Source organism: Bos javanicus, chromosome 2 (genome assembly GCF_032452875.1).
Source record: "Bos javanicus breed banteng chromosome 2, ARS-OSU_banteng_1.0, whole genome shotgun sequence".
NCBI classification, from domain to species: Eukaryota; Metazoa; Chordata; class Mammalia; order Artiodactyla; family Bovidae; genus Bos; species Bos javanicus.
The window spans coordinates 65,523,141-65,541,495 of NC_083869.1; the positions used below are offsets into that span (position 1 = coordinate 65,523,141).

Genomic DNA, 18,355 nt, shown 5'->3' on the forward strand with positions numbered 1-18,355 from the left:
CATCTCATCCTCTGTCGTCCCCTTCTCCTCCTGCCCCGAATCCCTCCCAGCATCAGGGTCTTTTCTAAAGAGTCAGCTCTTCGCATGAGGTGGCCAAAGCATTGGAGTTTCAGCTTCAGCATCAGTCCTTCCAGTGAACATCAAGGACTGATCTCCTTTAGGATGGACTGGTTGGATCTCCTTGCAGTCCAAGGGACTCTCAAGAGTCTTCTCCAACACCACAGTTCAAAAGCATCAATTCTTCGGTGCTCAGCTTTCTTTATAGTCCAACTCTCACATCCATACATGACCACTGGAAAAACCATAGCCTTGACTAGACGGACTTTTTTTGGCAAAGTAATGTCTCTGCTTTTTAATATGCTGTCTAGGTTGGTCATAACTTTCCTTCCAAGGAGTAAGCCTCTTTTAATTTCATGGCTGCAATCACAGTCTGCATGAACCAGATGCAGATGAACCAGATGCATGAACCAATCACTTCCCATGAACCAGATGCCATGATCTTAGTTTTCTGAATGTTGAGCTTTAAGCCAATTTTTTCACTCTCTCTTTCACTTTCATCAAGAGGCTTTTGAGTTCCTCTTTACTTTCTGCCATAGGGTGGTGTCATCTGCATATTTGATGTTATTGATATTTCTCCTGGCAATCTTGATTCCAGCTTATGCTTCTTCCAGCCCAGTGTTTCTCACGATGTACTCTGCATATAAATTAAATTAGCAGGGTGACAATATACAGCCTTGACGTACTCCTTTCCTTATTTGGAACCAGTCTGTTGTTCCATGTCCAGTTCTAACTGTTGCTTCCTGACCTGCATATAGGTTTCTCAAGAGGCAGGTCAGGTGGTCTGGTATTCCCATCTCCTTCAGAATTTTCCAGTTTATTGTGATCCACACAGTCAAAGGCTTTGGCATAGTCAATAAAGCAGAAATAGATGTTTTTCTGGAACTCTCTTGCTTTTTCCATGATCCAGTGGATGTTGGAAATTTGACCTCTGGTTCCTCTGCCTTTTCTAAAACAGCTTGAACATCTGGAAGTTTACGGTTCATGTACTGCTGAAGCCTGGCTTGGAGAATTTTGAGCATTACTTTACTAGCATATGAGATGAGTGCAATTGTGTGGTAGTTTGAGCATTCTTTGGCATTGCCTTTCTTTGGGATTGGAATGAAAACTGACCTTTTCTAGTCCTGTGGCCACTGCTAAGTTTTCCAAATTTGCTGGCATATTGAGTGCAGCACTTTCACAGCATCATCTTTCAGGATTTGAAATAGCTCAACTGGAATTCCAGTTTCTATTTGACTTAGTCAAATAGAAAACAGCTCCAATTGATATTTTTCCAAAGAAGATATACAAATGACCAATTAACATGTGAAAGGATTCTCAAAATCATTAGTGATTGGTGGTGGTGGTGGTTAGCAGTGGTTTAGTCGCTAAGTCATGTCCAACTCTTGTACTGTAGTTCACCAGGCTTCTCTGTTCGTAGGATTCTCCAGCAAGAATACTGGAGTGGGTTGCCATTTCCTTCTCCAGGTGATTTTTCCCACCCAGGAATCTAATCCAGGTCTCCTGCATCACAGGCAAATTCTTTACCAAATGAGCTATGAGGAAATCCCAAATACTGGAGTGGATTCCCATGCCCTCCTCCAGGGGATCTTTCCAACCCAGGGATAGAACCCAGGTCTCCTGCATTGTAGGCAGATTCTTTACCATCTGAGCCACCATGGAAGCCCGATAGGGATACACAAATCAAAAATAGGTACCACTTTAAACCTTCCATGGGATTTTCCAGACATGAATACTGGAGTGAGTTGCCATTTCCTTCTCCATTTAAACCTTCTAGGATTTGTAAAATAAAAAATTGAGAACATAACATTCTCTTGCTGAGGATATGGAGAAATCAGAACCCTCATACACTGCTGGTAGGAATTTAAAGTGGGGTAGCCGCTTTGGAAATTAGTCTGAAAGCTCCTCAAAAGTTTAAATATGGAGTTATGATATAAGCCAGAAATTCATCTCATAACTATGTACTCAAAAGAATTAAAAAGTAAGTTCACACAAAAATTTTTACCTGAATGTGCATTAGTACCATTATTCATAATAGCCTCAAAACGGATACAGCCAGAATACTCACCAGTGAATGAATGGAGGAAAAAATGTGGCATACACATGTGAAACTGTTGGTCACTCAGTTGTGTCCAGCTCTTTGCTACCCCATGGACCATCCACTAGGCTCCTCTGTCCATGAATTCTCCAGGCAAGAACACTGGAATGGGTTGCCATTTCCTTTTCCAGGGCATTGCCAACCCAGGGATTGAACCTGGGTCTCCCACGTTGCAGGCAGGCTCTTTACCATTGACCCACCAGGGAAGCCCTGGTATATGCATATAATCGAATATTATTCAGCTACAAAAAGGAATAAACTACTAAAATATGAATGACCACTGAAAATCTATGCCAGTTGAAAGAAGTGAGGCTCAAAAAAATCACATATTGTATGAGTCCATTTATATGCAATGTACAGAATGGGTGAATTGAGATAGAAATAGAAAACAGAAAATAGAGATAGAAAACAGGTTAGGGACTTCCCTGACTGACCAGTTGTTAAGAGCTTCCAATGCAGGGGGTGAGGGTTAGACCTTGGTTGGGAAACTAAGATTTTTTTGGTGCAGCAAGGCCAAAAAATAAATTTAAAAAATAATAAAAAGAAAATAGATTAGTCATTGTCAAGGGCTGGAGGGAGAGAGGGATAGGAAGTAACTGCTAATAGGTATGATGCAACTTTGCGGAATGATGAAAATTTTCTTATCTTAGATTGTGGATTGTGCTATGCTCAGTTGCTCAGCCATGTCAGACTCTTTGTGGCCCAATGGACAGTAGCCTGCCAGGTTCCTCTGTGCATGGGCTTTTCCAGGCAAGAATACTGGAGTGGGGTGCCATTTCCTACTCCAGAGGATCTTCCCCACCCAGGGATTGAACCCACATCTCTTGTGTCTCCTGCATTGGCAGGCAGATTTTTTTTACCACTAGTGCCACCTAGGAAGCCCCTAGATTGTGGAGATGGTTGGAAAATTCTCTGAAAACATTAAAAAGCCATTCATTTGTGCTCTTTAAATGAGTGAATCATATGGTATGTGAACTATGTTTCAGTAGGTCATTAAGAAATAAAAAAGACAGCTCTTACCTATTGATAAATAGTCAATAGCCGAGAATATTATTTTTGTTTTTCAGCAAACCTGTCAAAACCTTAAAGAGGAAAAGGTACCCCATATGGTCTGGAGGGCTGAAGTCTATACCAGGAAGGAATCTCTTAGTAGTGTGGCAGCAGTTAAGCAGTTGTACTTTTGAGAGGAGGCCCCAACCCTTTACGGGCCAGGAACAGATATGGTCTCCCTGTCTCCTTTTAAGGCAAACCTGGAGCTAGTGAGCTATATTCACAGATCCACTGCAATTCCATTTTGTCAGTCAGACTTCTGAAGTCTTAATCAGGGATTGCAATCTTTCAGAATAGAGAACTACCTAGGTTGATTAGCTTGTCCTGGTTTACCCAGAAGTTTACCAGTTTCACACTGAAAGACCCACATCCCAGTAACCCTCTCCATGCCAGGAAAATTAGGATAATTAATTATTCTCAGACAACCAGATAGAGCATAGCCTATGGTGAGCAGCTGTCTGTATTTGTTCTTATGATCAATAAGCTACAGAGGGCAGAAATTATTACAATAATCTTTTGCTATAGAAAATAGACTCATATCTTTCCCTCTGGAGTCCTGAGGCTCACTGCTGCTCTTTCCCACTGTGGAACAATGACTGGAGCTTAAAAATAACCCAAGACAGTAAGCCATAAATCAGATTTAATACCATCAGAAAATACATCTTGGCAGTGGGATTCTGTCTCACTCACATATTCGAGCCATGCTGGAAAGTCACAGCAAACTTTATAGGATAGATAGACTGCTTGACGACAGGCAGAAACCACAAACCATAAATTTTGACCTGAAATTAAAACTATTGATAACAGGTGTTCATTAATGAAGGAACTTTTCAAGCACATATATAGGTCCTTGTCTAAAAATTTCCTGGAAGCTAATCACAGCTCTCTGAAACATCTATTTAATAAAATTTATAAACCATACCTAAACTGAAATTTGCCATATCAGAATAAGGTAATATAACATTAAAGGATTATTATTTAATCCATCTAAACTATTTATATTTTCCAGGGAAAAAATAACATTCATTCATAATCAGCTACTAACTGGGTAACCTCAGAAGGGAAAAATAGGTCCCAAGAATACTTTTCCAGTAATTTTAGTCATGCTTCCATATAGTAAACAAGAAACTGTGAAGGAAATGAACAAACAGTAGAAAAGTTTTATGTAAAAGAAAAAGCTTCAATGGCAATCTCAATGATGTATGCTTACTCTCCTGGCAGATCCTTAACTTCTGTGTCGTTCATTCAGATGTCTTAGGATCAGCTGAAGCAGAATGTTTTACAAAAATAAACTAACATGAAAACCTTTTCCCAATGTTCATGCAAAGAAGATAATTACAATTTCAGATGTAACGCCAGACTCTTCCTTTTCACATGATGATCTCCTGGTTTCTTAGTTGTGACACATAAAAAAGGTATTTGACCCAAATTGACTCAATTTGTTATATAGTTTATAGAATGTTAAAAGAAAAAAAAGGGAGAGAAACATTCCCCCTTCCTTCCTTCTTTCCTTCCTTCTTTCTATCTACCTACCTCTAACTACCTTGACTTTTCTCTGTAAGTGTGTGTGTATGTTTTACAACTTGGCAGAGGCTGAAGGCACTTTGTTGCTTTGGAAGTCAAACACGTTTGTTACTCAGCTGATACATCCCACATGACAATCATAGGATAAGCTGGTTGTTTTTTCCAAGGTATCACTGCATCATGCTTCTCCTCCTGCTTCAAACTGGGTGTTCCTTGTCCTCAGCAATTTATTTTTTTGCTATGAACTTAAAGCTAAAGTCCATCGAATCCCAGATTTAAATGAATAAACACTGTTCACTTGGTGAAAGAGGGAAGTAACAACTGAGGAAGGCAAATGTTGGGTAAAAGATGTGTTTTATCATGAGCTTCTACAATCTCTGAGGCTGATGTGCCTCTAATCGGACCCAGAGCCCTTTCTCCATACTGAGCCAAAATAATAGGACTGTCTCTTTTTCTTTCACATTCCTCTAACTAGGAATCCAGGCTGTCTGTTGGGACGTTTTCTCTCTCAGAGCTGGTCTTAGAGCGCAGATCAACCCATTATTACCCAGATAGAGTTTTGTTTTGTTTTATTTTTAACCCAGCTTCCCATGAAACCCAAAACAGTACAAGGTCCTGCTTTCCCTGAAGATAGATGGCCTTGCACCTTATCTTCCAGAGTCCACATTGCATGAATTTAGCATCTACAACCTACAATAAATTTTTATTTATTTACAATAAATTACCTTACTGTTAAACTTTGTTTTATAATTTTTATTTTTTACTATTATTATTTAGCTGTGCTGGCTATTCACTGCAATGCACAGGCTCTTTGTCACAGTGCAGGGGTTTCTCTAACTGAGGTACATGGGCTTCTCGAGTTGTGGTGTGCAGGCGCAGCTGCCCTGCAGCATGTGGGATCTTAGCTCCCTGACTAGGGATCAAACCCATGTCCCTGAAATTGGAAGGTAGATTCTTTACCACTGGACCACCACGGAAGTCCAAAACTAGGTGAAAGAAGGCCCTTTGAGTTTCTTTAGCTTTTGTGCTTAATTGGATCAACATTCCATTATTTCAACTGTTGGTTTTTCCACCTTAGGAAGGGAAAGGATGGAAATTCTTCCCTTGGAGGGGTGCCTTCCCGGCCTGGTGATAGGGAGCAGGCATTCAGTATGCTCAGCTTAGCCCCTATACCTCATTGTTGCTTCTCTGCCCCACCTCTCCTCAAGCATCTCTCATTCTATTTATCCATGGCATAAGCTTTCTATGTCAGGATCTGGCTGGAATGAGGAGACTTGAAGTTTAGTCAATCTGTAGGGAAAGTCATCAGGGAACCGAATTTTGGTTAATATCCATTCTCCAAACTGTCCCTTTGATTATTTTGTTTTCCAGCTGTCTGATTCCTGTGTCCACTTCTCAATGAGGTTTGAATTCAGAGGGCTGAAAGGAAATAATCACTTCTTCTACAGGAACAAAAACCCCCTCAAGGAACTTCCCTGGTGGCCCAGCGGTTAAGAATCTAACTTGCAGGGAACGCGGGTTTGATCCCTGCTTGGGGAACTAAGATCCCACATGCCATGGGGCAACTAAGCCCGCAGGTGCCAACAGAGACCCAGAGCAGCCAATAAAAAAGTAATTAAAGAAACCACACACACATAAAAGCCTTCCAACCTGTGGCTAAAATAACAAAGGTTTATTTCTCACTTATGTTACTTGTTCACAGGGTCTCTGGTCATTGTTTTTGACTATACACACCACAAAGTGGGAGTTTAGGGGTTTTAAAAATGGCTTAAATATTAGCATCCCTGAGTAGAATTTTATTAGAAAACAGAATAAGAAGAAATGTTCAGATTTGAAACCCACGATATAATTATAAAGACTGTCCCAGAATGCTGTTTTCAAATCTAACTCTTTCTATTGGGGGATATGTTTATAATAAACAATAAAAAAAGGTATGATCTGCTGAATAGGTCTTTTCATATCCTCTGATTTATTTTCGGGAATACTTAATTCAGAGCTTTTCTTTCGGGGTGTTGGCACTTTCCCTTTTTGGAAATGAGTTGTACTAGACTGACCTCTATTATTTCTGGATTACATGCCAGTGATGGAAAGTGAATTGAGTGCTTTGAGGAGGGAAAAAAATCATTACCAGAAAGATGAATAGACTGATTTTGTACTGGGTTCCTAAAAGGAGGGGCTCTGGAAAGATCAGTGGTTTGAATTTTCTGGGAAACATATCTTCTTGGATACTCTTCAGAGTTGTGATAAATTCCTCCAGCAGCAGGTGGGAGGTAGGTCTATTGATAGCAGACTCTCTTCGGGCCCACTGACTTCAAAGAGAGGCCTCTCTTTGCTATGTGATATTCAGATACAAAAACTGCATTGGCTCTCAGATTTCAGGCATTTGGAAAAGAGTCAACAGCCAGCCAAGTTTACAAATTTATTGCTTTGCCATAGCATGGAGAGATGTTTTTCAACAAATATGTATTATTTTCTACTATGTGCCACACCGTGCAATGTGCTGATGACACCTAATCTACCTATTAGATCCACCTAAAAGACCTATTTAATAGAGCTTTTGTTATTGGAGGAGGGAGCTGAATCTAGCCGGTAAACAGCCTACAATTCAGTGTGAGAAATACCAAACTGAGGACACATAGGGTACTAAGCTTCTGTGTGTTTGTGCTTAGTCGCTCAGTCATGTCTGACTCTGCGACCCCTGGTGGACAATAGCCTACCAGGTTCTTCTGTCCCTGGGGATTCTCCAGGCAAGAATACTAGAATGGGTTGCCATGCCCTTCTCCAGGGGAATCTTCCCAACTCAGGGATCGAACCCAGGTCTCCGGCATTGTAGACAGATTCTTTACCATTCTTTACCACCACGGAAGCCCAAAAATACTGGACCGGGTAGCCTATCCTTTCTCCAGGGGAAATTCCCAACACAGGAATCAAATCGGGGTCTCCTGCATTGCAGGTGGATTCTTTACTAGCTGAGCTACCCAGGAAACCCTAACTAATCTTACACTGGAGAAAATCAGGGAAGACTTCCTAAAAGAATCAACCTGGAATTGTGATCTCAGGAACGACAGGACTTAATGTCGTTGGATGACGACGGAATGGATGACGGAATGAGCAAAGTCCCAGGGGCTGGAGAGCATATGGCATATTTGAAAGCACTGAGAATATAAAGTTACATGCAGGGGTGAAGGAGAGAAATGTTTTTGTTTCTGTGTTTTTTAGGGAATAAATGAACAGGAAAGGGATGTGGCTTGAGGTTAAAGGGGTAAACAAATGCAATATCACGGAAAGTCTAGCAAACCATGTTACAAAGTATGACCTCTACCTTTATGGAAATAGTCATTGAATAATTTTTAGCAGGAAAGTGGCATGATTGAATTTGTTTCTGGAGGCCACTCTGGTTGCTATGTTGAAAACAGATTGAGAAAGACAAAGTCTGGAGATAGGAGATTAAAACTCCAAAGCAGGATCTATGTAGCTATCCAAGAAAGAGACAATGGTCCTCTGAGATCATGTATTGGCTGTGGAATGTACAAGAGGGCAGATTCGAGAAAATTCTAGAAGGTAGAATTGACAGGACATGATATGTGGATGGTGTAGGAAAGGAGAGGGGGGACTTTAGCCTGCTACTGAGATTGCTCAAGTTTCTGGCTTGGACACTAGGTTGATAGTCAGGTCATCTATTGAAATGGGGGACCCAGAAGGAAGATCTGAGTCTAAGATTTGAGTCTAAGATTTGAGTCTAAGATCTGGAATTCAGTTTGGGACAGGTTGACTTGAGGTGTGTAGTGGACACTGGCAATGACCTAGTCATGTCCCTGAAGCCTACTATTCAAGGACATGAATTTGAGCAAATTCTTGGAGATAGTGTAGGAAAGAAAAGCCTGACATCCACAGGGTCACAAAGAGTTAGACATGACTTAGTGACTGAACAACAAGTTCCTGTATGTGAAGAAAGCATCTGCATCTCTCTGCCTGAGGTCATTCCTTGCTCACTAAAGTGAGTTTTGCTTCAGGGCACATGTAGTCAGCTACAAAGTTTCAGGGAGTTGATGTCCCAAGAGTGACCAACCACAGTGAGGTACAGGAACTGATGAATCACAATCTTAGCTATCTTTCTCCTTTTGCCTCCACCTCACAGCTTTTGTGATCTTGGTTCCCCCATCAGAGATGGAACTTGGGCCCTCAGAGTCCTAACCACTGGACTGCAAGGGAATTTTTCTTGTTTTCCTACACACCATTTCTGAGGCATCTTCCATCCAGGGTTTAGAGGGTCCCATGAGACTAAGCCTCAGGTATCAACCACAATAGCTGTTCGTTGACACATCCTCTGCTGATTCTCTTTTTTTTCCTGTCTCATTCCCTTAGAAGGCCTCCAGAGATCACCTCCCCCCAAAATAAACCATTTGCACCCATACTGGAGTATCAGAGTCTAAAATGAAGCTGTTTTTGAAACAACCAAGTGGAGGTTTCAGAAGGCACATGGATATGAAGATTGGAAACTCAGATGGAAACTTTGGGCTGGAAGATATTTAATATTTAGGAGTCATCAACATATGCTTTCTCATTGAGATAGTGAATGTAGATGATTTTTAATAGTCTGTAGAAGAAGTGGAAGGCCAATCATAAGTATTATTTAGCGGAAAGGCAAGGGAAGCACTGACCTCCAGGAGGAACATCCAGAGAGGCTGAAGGAGAAATGGGGAAGTGTAAAACCACACAAATCAGAATAAGTAAAATTATCTTATGACAGAGGAGTTATCAGAAATCTCTAAGAGAAGAAGGCAAAAAATAGTCACTGGATTTAGCTACAAGGAGGTAATTGGTGACCTTGGAAAACACAATTTCAATACAACGTAAAGGCAAAAACATCATAGATTAAGTCATGAATGAGAAGTGAGGAAAGTCTGGGCAGAGAACATAGACAATTCTTTCAATAAGTTAAGCAATGAAGGGAGAGAGACTAATAGAACAATAGCTGGAGAAATCTGCTGAGAAGAGGAGCAGGGTTTCCTGTAAAGCTCCTTCAAATTTCTGCCTAACTTCCTTTCCTGCCTCCCTGGATTTGTGATTTCATGTAGCTGAACCAGATAATCAGGAAAATATCAGTTCTTTGAAGTCAGCCCCTTGGCAATCTTCATTCCATCTGCATCCTTCATTCCCCCTTGCTGTGTACCATCGCATATTCACAGATTCTGAAGACTTAATGGATTCCTTTTTCATTCCTAGTTCCATTATTAATACTGTGTTATTATAGTGTTGTGTCAAATTCTTCTAGAATTAACCCTTCCAACTTGTGTGATACTCTTCTTATACACAGTAGACTGTTGTACAATAATCTGTGTTTGGCCTGAAAACAGTAGTGATTTTATTTATATTTTTATAAGAAACACAAAAATCAAAATTTCAAGCCAAATAGTAAATATATCATGTGGTAGAAAATAACATTTATAGGAATTTTTCCTTCAGTTCAGTTCAGTCACTCAGTCATGTTGGGCTCTTTGCGACCCCATGAATTGCAGCACGCCAGGCCTCCCTGTCCATCATCAACTCCTGGAGTTCACTCAAACTCATGTCCATCGAGTTGGTGATGCCATCCAGCCATCTCATCCTCTGTTGTTCCCTTCTCCTCCTGCCCCCAGTCCCTCCCAGCATCAGAGTCTCTTCCAATGAGTCAACTCTTCGCATGAGGTGGCCAAAATACTGGAGTTTCAGCTTTAGCATCATTCCTTCCTAAGAACACCCAGGACTGATCTCATTCAGAATGGACTGGTTGGATCTCCTTGCAGTCCAAGGGACTCTCAAGAGTCTTCTCCAACACCACAGTTCAAAAGCATCAATTCTTCAGCACTCAGCTTTCTTCACAGTCCAACTCTCACATCCATACATGACTACTGGAAAAACCATAGCCTTAACTAGAAGGACTTTTGTTGGCAAAGTAATTTTTCCTCAGCCTTCCTAAATTGGCAAGATAGCCACTCAAAGATTACGCTGCTGCTGCTGCTGCTAAGTGGCTTCAGTCGTGTCTGACTCTGTGTGACCCCATGGACAGCAGCCCACCAAGCTCTGCTGTCCCTGGGATTCTCCAGGCAAGAGTATTGCAGTGGGTTGCAATTTCCTTCTCTAATGCATAAAAGTGAAAAGTGAAAGTGAAGTCACTCAGTTGTGTTAGACTCTTTGTGACACCATGGACTGCAGCCTACCAGGCTTCTCCGTTCATGGGATTTTTCAGGCAAGAGTATTGGAGTGGGTTGCCATTGCCTTCTCCCAAAGATTATGAGGAAGCAATAAATAGTAAACATCAATGGAAGCAGCAGTTACCTATAGGCTCCCAGAGTGTACAGTCAATCTTTTTAAGATTTTTGTTTTTTTTTTTGATGTGGACCCTTTTTAAAGTTCTTATTGAATTTGTTCAACATTGCTTCTGTTTTAAATTTTGGTTTTTTGGTTGCAAGGCATGTGGGATCTTAGCTTCCCGACTAGGCATTGAGCCCCACACTCCTTGCATTGGAAGGTGAAATCTTAGCCACTGAACTGCCAGGGAAGTTCCCAGTTGATCTTTATTAATGAGTCTTCTCTGGACCAAGTCCAGATCTGGAAAGTTCTTCATTGGCACTATCCCTATAAGGCTTTAATGAGCCCTATTCCATTCTATTATTAGGAAGCATCACTACGAACAAAGCTAGTAGAGGTGATGGAATTCCAGCTGAGCTATTTCAAATCCTGAAAGACGATGCTGTGAAAGTGCTGCACTCAATATGCCAGCAAATTTGAAAAACTCAGCAGTGGCCACAGGACTGGAAAAGGTCAGTTTTCATTCCAATCCCAAAGAAAGGCAATGCCAAAGAATGTTCAAACTACTGCACAATTGCACTCATTTCACATACTAGTAATGCTTAAAATTCTCCAAGCCAGGCTTCAGCAATACACGAACCGTGAACTTCCAGATGTTCAAGCTGAAGTTCAAGTTTTAGAAAAGGCAGAGGAAGCAGAGATCAAATTGCCAACATCTGCTGGATCATGGAAAAAGCAAGAGAGTTCCAGAAAAACATCTATTTCTGCTTTATTGACTATGCCAAAGCTTTTGACTGTGTGGATCACAATAAACTGTGGAAAATTCTTCAAGAGATGGGAATACCAGACCACCTGACCTGCCTCTTGAGAAATCTGTATGCAGATCAGGAAGCAACAGTTAGAACTGGACATGGAACAACAGACTGGTTCCAAATAAGAAAAGGAGTTCGTCAAGTTCTGTATATTGTCACCCTGCTTATTTAACTTATATGCAGAGTATATCATGAGAAACACTGGGCTGGAAGAAGCACAGGCTGGAAGAAGCACAAGCTGGAATCAAGATTGCCGGGAGAAATATCAATAACCTCAGATATGCAGATGACACCACCCTTATGGCAGAAAGTGAAGAGGAACTGAAAAGCCTCTTGATGAAAGTGAAAGAGGAGAGTGAAAAAGTTGGCTTAAAGCTCAACATTCAGAAAATGAAGATCATGGCATCTGGTCCTATCACTTCATGGGAAATAGATGGGGAAACAGTGGAAACAGTGTCAGACTTAATTTTTCTGGGCTCCAAAATCACTGCAGATGGTGACCGCAGCCATGAAATTAAAAGACACTTACTCCTTGGAAGGAAAGTTATGACCAACCTAGATAGCATATTAAAAAGCAGAGACATTACTTTGCCAACACAGGTCCGTCTAGTCAAGGCTATGGTTTTTCCAGTGGTCATGTATGGATGTGAGAGTTGGACTATAAAGAAAGCTGAGGGCCAAAGAATTGATGCTTTTGAACTGTGGTGTTGCAGAGTCCCTTGGACTGCAAGGGGATCCAACCAGTCCATCCTAAAGGAGATCAGTCCTGGGTGTTCACTGGAAGGACTGATACTGAGGCTGAAACTCCAATACTTTGGCCACCTCATGCGAAGAGCTGACTCATTGGAAAAGACCCTGATGCTGGGAAAGATTGAGGGCAGGAGGAGAAGGGGATGACAGAAGATGAGATGGTTGGATTGGGTTTGGGTGGACTCTGAGAGTTGGTGATGGACAGGGAGGCCTGGCGTGCTGCAGTTCATGGGGTCGCAAAGGTCGGACATGACTGAACGACTGAACTGATTCCACTCTGGTCTGGGAGGGAAGGAGAGAAAAGGAAGGGAAGTAGAAAGATGAGTATCATCAATGTGTAGAAGGACCCTGGACCATGAGAAGGGAGCGCAAGGTGGTGGCCAGTTCACAAAGGGGTCATAGCCCAGGCTTTGGGGCTGACTTGTGTGGTAAGAGGTGCTACCTGAAGACTGCTGATTGGCCCCAGCTGCTCCCAGCCTAAGGTACACTACTTACACCATCATTCTCTAAGTGGAGAAGTCAAAGTCACTAAAAACTCAGGGATGATTAGATTCCCAGATTGATTGGCAGATCAGAAAAGGACATAAGGGAACAGGACACCATGCCAACAGGGAAGCAGGCAGCAGCCCCTGTTGTAGGTCACCCTAAACACATTAGATGAACTGGGCAGCAAAAGGAATTTAAACACCTTCCTGGAAACTTCCACCCCTTCCTGGTCGCATTAATGACTTAGCATGTGAAAATGGTTCACAGGTCCTGAATATGCATTAAGCCTCTCTAAGCTATTTACTGGGCTTCTCAGGTGGTGCACTGGTAAAGAATCTGCCTGCCAATGCAGGAGACGTAGGAAACACAGGTTTGATCCCTGGGTCAGGAGGATCTCCTGGAGAAGAAATGGCAACCCACTCCAGTATTTCTGCCTGGAGAATTCTATGGACAGAGGAGCCTGGTGGGTTACAGTCCCAGGGGTTACAGAGCCAGATACAACTGAGCAACCAAACACACACACAAGCCTCCTACTAGACGCATTATGGCCATTATGTGATTTAATCTTACCCCCAGTTCAGTAGGCTCCTTTAGCACCTGTAATGAACAGAGAGAAAACTGAGGCCAGAGAAGTTTAGTTACTTACCTAAGGTCACACAGCTGATGCACTTCAGAGTTGAGATTCAAATTCTAGACGCTGATTCCAGAGCCTTTTCAACCAGGAAATACTTTATGCAGCTTTCTCTTCAGGATCATTTCTTCTTCTGTGGATGGATAATTCGAACCATCAGCCCATTTTGCTCTATAACAAGTGGCTTTTCCTAGAGCTATTTGTGTTGAAGTCTAGAAGAAATGTGTAAAATAAGTAGGCTATGAGAGAATTACCAGCAGGGGAAATATAAGAATGCCAGGTAGCTGTTTTGCTCTTTTCATGTCTTCAAGAAGATGGTTAACTTCCAACTGCTTAGGTGAGAAATGGGGAGAATATGTAATAGTTTACCTCAACAAGTACTTGTTTAGTGTCTCCTCCAGGAACAAAGGTGACATGTGGTGTTTCACGCCATGTTTCAGGAAGGCCTGTTTGACTTGATTTTCCTCTCTACTTTGAGAGAGGTGAAGTTGCCAAGCCACTGTGAGACAAGGAACTGGTACTGGAATTGCTTTTTCAGATCTGACACTGCCCTGGAATCCTTACTTCCGTTGAGTCATCTTCATACTAGCACCTAAGGTGTGTTGTAACAAGGAACCATAAAACTGTGTTACAGGGTGTGTCATGACCATCCACCAATGTCAACTTGGCTGGTGCATTTACATGAGAGGGAAATTACAATGTGTAGCCACTGTGTTCCTGTAATAATGAGACTCTGGAATTATTAAATACTCCCTGACTCTTTCTAAGAGAATCATGGAGAAGGTTAGGGTTGTCATGTTGAATAAGACAATATGATCGCAATATCAAATCACGAGCCAAACCCTGCTGACTCTTGGTATAGAAGCAAAATTTAAATGCTAAAGTTATGAACTCTAGCTTGGAGATAGCTCTTGCAAGAACCCCCACATTTAAGTGTATGTGTGCGTTTTAACCTAAAACATTTTTAGTTTATATATTATTATATAGCTATTTTGATTTTTTGCCTTTGAGGTAAAGTTCTATGAATTTTAACACATGTATAGATTCCTGCAACTACCTCCATGGCCAGGATATAGAACCATCCCATCATCCACCCTCCAAAAAAGACTCTCTCCTACCATCCCTCTATAGTCACTCACTCCCAGTCCCTGAAAACCACTATCTTTCTTCTTTTTTACAGTTTGTCTCTGAGAAAGCCATATAAATGGAATCTTACAGCATGTAACCTCTTGAGACAAGCTTTTTTCAATAAGCACAATGCCTGGATGATTCATCCAACTTGTGCGTGTATCAATACTTCCTTTCTATTTATTGCTGAGCAGTATTCCATGGTATGAATGAGTCATCATTATTAACCTCCTAAAAATTCATTATATTTTTAATTGAAGTTTAATTCATATACAATAAAATTAACCCCTTTACCTTAGTTTTTTTTTTTTTAAATGAAGAAATGAATCATGTGAACATCCTTACTCCATGAAAAGATATGCTTTAAACTGGAAACAGATTTTTGGACATGCCACGTTTGTCTGACTTTCTCCAGTAGATGGTCTCTATATTTGGAGAATTGTTCAGTACAGTTCTCTTTCCATCTGCTTGTACTCATGTCATTAACAAATAAATGTTCACTTCTTTCAACTGATTTCATATTGACTCTCCAACATTCTGCATTGTCTCTATTCTTTAGTGTTTTTTTAATACATAATACCTGTACATTGCACAAAATACAAAATGGTACATACCAAGATAAGTAAGTCACACCCACTTTCTATCTCCCAGTAACTCAGTTTCCTTTCTGGAGCTAACAGTATCCTCAATTCTTTTTAAAAGCATCATTAGAGGTATACTATGTTTTTACAAATACATACATGTATCAATGTATTAAAAAGTATGTACATGGACATATATAAGTATACAACTGTAGGTATGCACGTGTATTCAGCTTCTCAGTCATGTCTGACTCTTTGCAACCGCAGGGACTGCAGCCCACCAGGCTCCTCTGTCCATGGAATTTTCCAGGCAAGAATACTGGAGCAGGTTGCCATTTCCTACTGCAAGGGATTTTCCCAACCCAAGGATCGAACCTGCATCTCTTGCATCCCCTGCATCAGCAGGCAGATTCCTTATCACTAGTGCCACCCAGGAAGACCCACAAATATATATATTAATATATTTTAATATAAACTATAAATAGATGCATATAAAAATCAATGCATATATGCATGCTGCTAAGTAGCTTCAGTCGTGTCCAGCTCTGTGCGACCCCATAGACAGCAGCCCACCAGGCTCCCCCGTCCGTGGGATTCTCCAGGCAAGAATACTGGAGTGGGTTGCCATTTCCTTCTCTAATGCAGGAAAGTGAAAAGTGAAAGTGAAGTCGCTCAGTCGTGTCCGACTCTTAGTGACCCCATGGACTGCAGCCTACCAGGCTCCTCCGTCCATGGGACTTTCCAGGCAAGAGTACTGGAGTGGGGTGCCATTGCCTTCTCCACCAGGCCCTCTGCTGCTGCTGCTGCTAAGTCGCTTCAGTCATGACCGACTCTGTGCGACCCCATAGACGGCAGCCCACCAGGCTCCCCCGTCCGTGGGATTCTCCAGGCAAGAACACTGGAGTGGGTTGCCATTTCCTTCTCCAATGCATGAAAGTGAAAAGTGAAAGTGAAGCCATTCAGTCGTGTCCAACCTGAGTGACCCCATGGACTGCAGCCTACCAGGCTCCTCCGTCCATGGGACTTTCCAGGCGAGAGTACTGGAGTGGGGTGCCATTGCCTTCTCCGGCATATATGCATATGCATACACACATACATTTTCCCCACACACAAATGGGGGCATATTCTACCCAATGTTCTGTACTTTGCCTTATTCTCTTAACTTCCCTTCTCTCAGAATTCTTTCCAGAAAAGTACACTCAAAGCAGTACTCTATTGTTTGAGTGTATTAGAATTTATTTAAGTATCACATTACTGATGGTCCAGCAAGTTTCTAAACTTTGTTCACACAAAGAATATATTGTTTTATTTGTATCATTTCATTTCACACAAATGGAAGCATCTTTATAGGATAATTTCTTAAAAGTGGAATTTCTGAGTCAAGGGATATATTCATTTCTGTTTTTGAAAGATTTGGCCAAAATATCCTTCAGGACAGTCACATCAGTTTATATTATATTAGCAATGGATCACAGGGTTTCTACATTTATTTAGTAACTAATTATATTCAATGATAAGTATCAGAAAATTAGCATTAATAGCTTCTCAATCTTTATTTTTATGACATTAACACTTTTGAAGAGTTTAGGCCAGTTCAAAAACTGTCCTTCAATTTGGGCCTTTATTTTTTAAAAACAAAGAACCAATTGCAAATAACTCAAAGCAAAATACAAGGAAAACTTTTCAGATATAGACAAGAACAAGAAAAATAAAATTTAAAAATGTACTTAGTAAGAATACCTATCATTTGTGGGGGGTGAGGCTAAGAGGAGAGAAATAAGTGAGGAAAATTAAGAGGAACAAACTTCCAGTTACAAAATAAATGAATCATGGGTATGAAATGTATAGTGTGCAGAAATAGTCAATAACTATGTAATATCTTGTATTGTGACAGATGGTAACTAGATTTAGTGTAGTGACAATTTTGAAATGTATAGAGATACTGAATCACTGTGTCATGTGCTAACAGTGTTGTAGCTACAATTTATTTCAAAAACAAACTCATAGAAAAAGAGATCAGATTGTGATTATCAGAGGAGGGAAGAGAAAGGAGGAATTGGATGAACATTAGTCAAAAGGTACAAACTTCCAGTTATAAGATAAGTAAGTACCTATAATGTACAATTAACACTGTGATATAATGTACAACTAACTCTGTGGTATGTTATATATACAAACTTATAAGAGAGTAAATCCTAAGAGTTCTCATCACAAAGAAATTTTTTTTCTATTTCTTTAATTTTCTATCTATATGAGATGATGGGTGTTCACTAAACTTACTGTAGTCATAATTTCATGATGAATGTAAGTCAAATCATTATTCTGTATGCCTTAAACTTATACAGTTATATCTCAATAAAACTGGGGAAAAAAAAGAAGGAATACTTATCATATTTTGTTTGTTTGTTTGACTACTTACCATTTTTTGAGCACTTACTATATGGCAAATATTGAGTTAGGTATTTTGCTAGGGGTAACAGTGAACAGTTATTGGATGCTGAATTTGTGCCAAGTGAAGTGCAAAATTTTTTATATGCATTTATCTCCTGTATTCCTCATAATAATCCTTCAGTATTCTCTATATAATGCATGAGTAACCTGCAGTACAGAGAGGCAGAATTGTTTGCCTCTGGTCACAAAATTAGCTCTCTTCCTATTCCTTTCCTTCCCTTCTCTTCTTTTCAAGTTAAAAAAGTTCATATGCTCATTAAATCCAGAGGGGGTAAAGTAAAAGTGGAGTGCCTGCTGGCCTCCAGAGGTAACCTCTATTAACAACTGGGTGTGTTTATTTCCACACCATTTTCTATTAGAGCCAAGACTTAAATCCCATCTTTTCTGACTCCAAAGCCTTTATTCCTAATGAATATTCAATGCTGTCTTCCATAGGTAAATAGAAAATTATATAATTATATACATATGCTATAAAATGAAATGGCTCTTAAAACTC

The 18,355-nt window shown here is 40.7% G+C and overlaps 1 long non-coding RNA gene across 3 annotated transcripts in view; it reads right to left on the bottom strand.

Annotated features, from left to right (window-relative positions):
- The window catches only part of LOC133261008 (uncharacterized), a 90,697-nt gene that overhangs the window by 16,462 nt on the left and 55,880 nt on the right, over window positions 1-18,355 (bottom strand). For 2 of the 3 annotated variants that reach the window (XR_009741022.1, XR_009741021.1), the window contains 2 exons: window positions 14,069-14,291; window positions 13,715-13,832 (listed from right to left, as the gene is read on the bottom strand). This is a non-coding gene — a long non-coding RNA (uncharacterized LOC133261008). The remainder of the gene's footprint in view (window positions 1-13,714; window positions 13,833-14,068; window positions 14,292-18,355) is intronic. The other variant, XR_009741020.1, reaches the window with a different exon arrangement.